This window comes from Olea europaea, chromosome 11, assembly GCF_002742605.1.
Source record: "Olea europaea var. sylvestris chromosome 11, O_europaea_v1, whole genome shotgun sequence".
Taxonomy (NCBI): domain Eukaryota; kingdom Viridiplantae; phylum Streptophyta; class Magnoliopsida; order Lamiales; family Oleaceae; genus Olea; species Olea europaea.
This window is the reverse complement of record NC_036247.1, coordinates 27,510,421-27,517,928: the sequence shown is the minus strand read 5'-3', so window position 1 is coordinate 27,517,928 and position 7,508 is coordinate 27,510,421. Positions and strand designations below refer to the sequence as shown.

The 7,508-nt window shown below is 32.9% G+C and overlaps 1 pseudogene; it reads right to left on the bottom strand.

Annotated features, from left to right (window-relative positions):
- LOC111404643 overlaps nt 1–6,144 on the bottom strand; it is a 23,090-nt pseudogene extending 16,946 nt beyond the window's left edge.
- Between the last annotated feature and the right edge of the window lie 1,364 nt (nt 6,145–7,508).

Here is a 7,508-nt window from a genome sequence, read left to right as displayed (position 1 = left end):
TAGTGGGGGGTTTTTGTTTGTTTCAACGGTGACATGATATTTTATTTATTTTTTTATTTTTAAACAAAAATTGCTTGACAACTTATCTTCTGTAAGTGTAGGGCTGGATAAAACTCTCAAATCGAATCGATCGAATTGAACCCGAACACGAACCCGAACCGAATCGAACCGAACTCGACGGTTCTTCTCAAAATAAATACCTAAACGAGTATTTGAATCAAGAACCGATGAGTATAGTTCGATTTTCGGTTCTAGACCAAGACCCGAATAATCAAATCTTTGTAATTTTTTAATTAATTTATTTTAAATAAGTAAAATTATTTTATTTTTTCTAAATAAATTTGTTAACTAGTCAATTTAGTTCAAACCACAAAATATGATTTTCCTATTTCTAATTTTCAATTTAAAATCAACTTAATCAAATTGAGTTCAATTTTATCCAAATATGTTATTCTACTGTAGTGTCGTTTCTACCGGAAAAAATCGAATTAAAGCTCTACAACATCTCTCTTAATTATTTTGAGCTCGTTATCTTTCTCTTTCTGTGATTTTAATAATCAGATTTATAAAGAATTCAGCTAAGAGAGACGTGAAACACATAAGATTGAATTACGTTATTTTGTAAGAGCTAATATTGAACATATCATTAATTAAATTAACGTAACTTTGTATATATTAAAAATCTCAATTATAATATGGAACCGAATCTGACCAAACCGAACCAAATGGAACCGAACCCGAATGATTCCGTAATTAAATTTGGACCTAACGGTTCCACTTACTAAATACCCGAAAATCTCGGGTCGGTTCGATTCTCGTTAGAATCGAATCGAATCGGACCATGTCCAGCCCTATGTAAGTATACCGCCATTGATAGTATTTTATTTTTTTGCCTTTGATTTAAATATTTTATTTTAGTTTTTTTAATATGAAAAATGTAAAGTTGTCCTTTAGCCCTTTAAAAATTAGACAACATTTGATCAGATCTTTAATTTTGATCAGATGCAAGTTTTTGATAGAATTGATATCGTGAGTGTCACAAATTAAAGGTTTGTGTGAAGCTGCATAATGGTGAAATATTTGGCATCTTGACTGCAATTTTTCCTTTATTTGATTAGGACTATAGTTTCAATTTTCCAGTATACATACGAGTAGATGAATAATCTTGTCTATAAATATAGATGTATTGTACACTTTTCAACACATCAATTATTATTCAACAATATATAAAGCAAGATTATTTCAATATTGTTCTTATTTATTTCATATTTTTTATTATAAGAATTCACGAACGCTTCTGCATTTATTTAGGACAATCCGATTATAAATATGACAAAAGTTAGAATATAATGGGGTATTTAAAATTTTTAGTTGTAATAGATTTTACCAATTTATTCTTATTTCTTGTTTAGAATAGAATTTCTAATTTCTTTTTAAATAGAATTTTAGTTTATTTCCTTTAGAATTTAGTTTCCTCATATTAACAGGATTAGAAAATAGTTTTACCCATAAATACAAAAGCATTGTACGTTTTTAAACACGTCAATTATATATTCAATATATGCAAAACAAGGTTATTACAAAATTTGTTTATTTGTTACATAATTCTGATTATAAGAATTTTACAAACGCTTTCGCACCAAATCAGTATCAGAGCAAGGAAATTACCTCAATCTAATGACGAAAAATGGTTCGATGGCAAGTAAATCGCCAATGACAAACGGAAGTTTGAAAAAAATTGAACAACAATTAGAAGGGATCGATGAAACTTTACGCAACATCACCCAACTGCTGACTACATTGACCATTGAAAAGAATCATGAACCCGTAGAGTAGCAACTAGGGAGGCAAGAAAATTGGTAGAGAGGTGACAACCAAGACTCGGATGATGAACAGGTTGAAGTTAAAGTGTCCAACAAGAGAGGTGGGAATTAAATTTTCAGCCACGAAGGAATCAAAGATGAGGCTTGTCACTTGAAGCGGGTCATTCATTTGCTGATTGAGGGTCCACTTAAGCTGGTATGATCTCTACCAGGATCCAATTACCACAAGAGTTTTCTTTCTTCTTCTACTTTTCTGAGGTATTAATCAAATAGAAAATTGCATCGTTGATCCTCATCTCACTGTCAAGATAGTAGGTTGATATGTAACTTTTAAAATTAAGCAACTAAGACCTTAACTTTAGATTTAATTTCCCAAATAGTTATTGAAGTGAAAGTAAAAACATTAAATTGGTTATTAAAGTTTTTTGTGACCCATTTAGTCATTAAAGTTAAATTTATATTATTCATATATCATTTAAGGACATCCATCCATTTCCATCCGGTGTTAGACCATTAAACCCTAACATCGATCAACAGTCGCTCTCTCAATAGAGTTGAAATATGAGGCTAAATTATTGATAATTTGAACTGTTGTTAGTCCTTGCAAAGGTTTAACGGCTACTACGAAAAATATAGTGTAACTTTAGAAGCATTTTAGTTGCAAAACATGCATGAAAGTTGGCGGTCGATGGTGATACTCTTGCTTGCCAAATTTTGAAAACTAATTATTCTCAAAATGACGCCTTTATAATTATGAGGGACAAACTGGGATATCCTCATTTATCAAGAAAAGCATTCTATAAGGGTGGGAGCTCATTAGAAAAACTTATCAGATCGCATACTAGAGATGAACAAGTGATAAGTGTATTTTATACACTTATTCGAGCTTTTAAATATGGATATTTTGAAGTTCTTTTGGCTAATAATGATCTAGTGCATTGTATATTTAACTTATTAGGAGAAACTCGATGATTGGACTTGAAACTAAGAAAAAAGAAGCGAAAAAGTAGCGAAATGGGTGAAGTCCAAAGTTTGAGGACCAAATTGTAAATATTCAATAATTGATTCGAACCACTAGCCGATACGTGAAGAGTTCTAGAAGTCAATTGGATGCAATTAGAAGTAAAAAATGAATGAAATATGAACAAAGTATTAGCTTTTAATATGATTAACTGAAAAACCAGTGATGCGTTTTGCTTGACTTAGAAAATCTTTTAAAAACTTTTGTAACCAGGGGCGGACCCACATGGGGTCATGTGGGGTCAAATGGCCCCACAGTTTTCTGGAAATTTTTTTTTTTTTTTTTGTGCTGAAAACTTAATTTTCTGTTCCAAAAAGTCCAAATCCTAAATTTATATCCATATCACATGGTCCATATCCATTATTTAGTCCATAAATATATCATATAATCTACCGACTTCTTCCCAAAGTGCAAATATCGAACATGAACAGCAAATAACCTATTTTTCCTTTTTGTTTATGATACGTTGTTCGGAAAAAAAAAATTTGACCCCACAGTTCGAATGGTCTGGGTCCGCCCCTGTTTGTAACGTATGATTTTTGGTTTAAGAAAAGGTGTTGGGTAAAGCGGTTAGCTGTTGCTGAAATTGTAGAATAATCGTCTTAGTGTGAATTTCTTAAAAGATCCAAAAGAGTCGTGACTAACATATTACGTGTATAGTTTTGAATAAGCCTGGAACTTCTAAGTAAGTGGTACGATATCTGATGTTGAAATATCATTTGTATAATTGGAGATAATTAACTGTCATATGAGGCGTGAATTCCAAATAGTTAATTTATTTGCTCTTTTTGAAAAATAAGGTGAAGAGGTATCTTTATTGTTTGAAATGAAATGATGCACTATCTCAAGAAATGTCACAAGATTGATAAGTTGTATTCATTCAAAAAAGTTGCAATTCTTGTGCATCAAGATGTTTAACCTTCTTTAATTGTGCTTTGAAAGCATTGTTGGTCCACGTGTTCGTCGACTTTAGTCAATTTGAATGATCAAATTAAAGAGAGTCTGAATGGAGAACTTTATGTGATGCAATTTCGAATGGAAATGTCTTTTCATTTGTATGAAAGTGCTTGGACTTTCACGAAGCATTGTCCTTTGCTAATCATTTTATATGATGAAATATATAAAATGGACACCTATTATAAGAAATCACCAATGTGAAAGAAGTGGGCTGCTTCCAAGGGCTTCGTGTATGGCTCAATTCTTATGAACTCTCATTGAACCAGGTGTATGTTCATGGCTATAAACGAATATAATAATAAGAACTAAATTATGTTAGGAAGAATCCTGTGTGGAGTATATCATTGTTTACATAAGTGGCAAAACAATTCAAAGACATTTAGTCAGCTAGTAAAGTGCTTTAACAAGGGAAGATTCAAATTGTGCCTATCCAATGCAGGTTTCAACCGTTAAACTGTATCACCAAGTCTTTATGTCTTCCACTTTGTGTCGCTCCCAAATTTTATTCGTGTGGAGGATTGTTGAAAAAAATTGTTTAATCGGGTAATTTTGCAATAATTTTGAGTGAGACTAATTCATTCATTTTGGAATATCGAATTTGATTCACGTTCTCCTCTGTAAAACCATCGAAATCATATATTTACTTGTCAAAAATAATAATCGAGGGAATAAGAAAATTGAAGCTCCAAGTTGACGACTTGAAAGAAGTTTACAAAGGCAGTTTCCTGGGAAGTTCAAATGTTTTATACATATGAAACATGGTGTTTAGAGGGAAAATTATATGTAATTTGTACCACATAGGAAGATTTTAAAAAGCAATTACCACCTTATATATGGTTATACTTTGGCAAGATGTAATCATGTGTGGCGCAAAGGCTCTCTCCACGTTCATGTAGGGAGGGTGCAAATGACAGATCGAAGTGTACATCGGACCTTGAACTTGTGTACAAGCGCAACTTACGCACAAGAATGTCGAATTGAATGGACTAAAAGTTGGCCCTTTCGGAATGTCCATGTTTTGCTTTTATTTTTCCTTTATCCTAGTAACCTTTGATGTTTTAAAACAGTTGAAACTATTGATTTATGCCTGTGTTAATGGGAAGATTACCAACCAGATTAAAGGTAGTTAATGGCCATAACACATGGCTTGTTAATTTCCCAGTTGAACATAATTAAGCAGTCTTTTCCCACCATTGTACACACGAAATTATCCCAGATTCTTAGAGAACAAAACTTCTAGTTTCTGTTTTCCTGGTTCACTATTTTCAGTATTTTCGATTTTTGTTGGAAGCCTTGGTGGTAGTTTTTTGATATATATATTCAGTTTGTCAGAGTAGTTTTTGCTGTGCACAGATACTGTAGATTTATCCATTGTATCTTGAAAAATAGATGTTCAACAAACATCCAACACTTGCGATGAGGAAACGAATCCATTTTAAGGAAACTGTGTCTATACAGGCCTTGTTTTGATAATCTATTATCTTTTACCATTTATATTTTCTGTAGTTTAATTACCGTTTATCTCATCTTTCACATTTTCATTAAAGTGCTTCTTTTTATAAGTAATACACTTTTTATGAAACTTCCATTTGAGCTGCAATTTTTTTAGCCTTAATTTTATCATGTTCAAATTCAATTTCTCCACACATATCAAAAAATGAAATTACTGCTTTCAAGTTATTGATAGCAATATCATTAGACATGTCCCTATTTTGCAACATTTTGTTTATTATTAATAGACAGTATATTGTAGCAAATAATTAGATCAAACGATAACTCAAGATTTATAATATCAGATGATAAACTTTAGTATCTTTAAATGCTTTATAGTCATCACATATTTCCACCAAATGTTTTAAAGCCGCTTTTATTTATAACGCTTGAAAATTTTATTACTTTACACTTTCAACTTGACTTTCCCAATTTGAACTTTCTTTTCTATTACCGGAGAATGAATAACTTATCAGTTTTTCTTTTCCTGTCATTTTTTTTTTTCCTTTTTCATGTCCAAACAAATACATATTAAACTTACAAACCAAAATCAATACAAGATCAAACTTTAAACTAGTTGATGAACAACAGAACTTGGTAAGAGATTTTCACATAGATAAAATAAATTATAAAAACGAGAGTCTATTAAGAAAATACTAATTATTAAAAAAGTATAAACTAATGAAGTAACAAAACTTTGACAAAAGTACCCTAAATTAAATATGAATAAACCAAAAGATATCATACTTGCAAGAACGAACTTTTAGACTCGAAATTCGATTCGAGTTGCCACCACTGGCGAATACCATGAGCATCTTTGAAGTCTTGTGATGTAGTGCGATTAACTGTCATATTTGCTGAAGAAATTAGTGCTGAATTTAATTTTAATTATATTAAGAATCGAGAATCACAATACAATAATTAATAAAACGAATTCATATTGTTGACACACAAAAAGTTCAGTCCAAGTTGAATAGCCCAAGGAATGAAGCCCAATTAGAAGAACTCCAAAATCAAATAGCCCAAAGAACGACCCAGTCAGGCAATGCAGAATAAAGGCCCAAAAAAGGAAGCCCATGAATGCGGAAATACCATCGCCCAAGGTTGCAAGTCGCCCAAGATTTGAGCGAATGAATTGCCATGCAATCGCCCAGAGCTGTGACTCTGCTCTCGTCCAAGCATTCAAGTCGTCCAGCATCTTAGCAAACATAAGAAGTTATGGTTACCCAAAAGTACAGTTAATGAAGCAGTTATTGGGTAGTCCTATCACGTTCCACGATTCAAGGAATTCAATTGAAGACGGTTGAACGACAAAAGTAATGACAGCAGTTAGAGAAGGCAGTTTCATGACAAGTTGGCCACTACAAGGAAAGTGGGCAGTTATAGAGCGATCAAGCAGTTTTTTAAGCAGTTGATCACAAAAAAATCATCCAGGGAGTATAAAAGGAAGAAAAGACATAGAGCAAAGGACCCCGAATCAAACACTCTCAAGCAGAGAATATGTAACTTTCAATTTCTTAGTTTAGATTTAAAACACTTCTTTTACAGTAACTTGTGTGCTTGCGCCCCTTGGAGGCATTCTGTTTTTATTTTCCAATTGTAAAGTCATCGCCAATAAAAACGCCCATTTTTGAGACTTTGTTTCAAGAGGTTTGTCCCTTACACAATCGTCTGATCCCTTTTTAATTGTTAGCGACTAACCCGCACGAAACAATTTGGCATACCCGGTGGGACAGTGGTGTTTGGTGTTGAAAATACAAAAGGTGAAACAATATGCCTCAAAGATCCGATAAGGAAGCAGCAAGTCGGGGAGGAGTTCAGTCTGTGATCGAGCGATATCAGGAGCAGCATAACTCTCCATGAACAGATGGACAGAATCAAAGCAGTAACAGTCGTTACGAATCAATGGCAGAGTTGAGTCCTCGAACTATGCGTGCACTGCTTGGAGAACTCACACAAGATGTCGTTGAACAGGTAAATTTTCGAAATATTCATAATATGGAAAGATTTATCCAGAATGGGAATGCACATTATGACAACATGGCCAAACAATTGAATACTTTGAATGAAATAATGAATAAGTTAGTAGGCCAAATTTGTCAACCAGTTACGCCTCTTGCAAACCACTTTCAAATTAGGGCAGTTGTGGGACATAATCCCCCAGTCCTAAATCCAAGTCAAGGGGTAGAACCACATTTCGGTCCCTCTACTTCAAA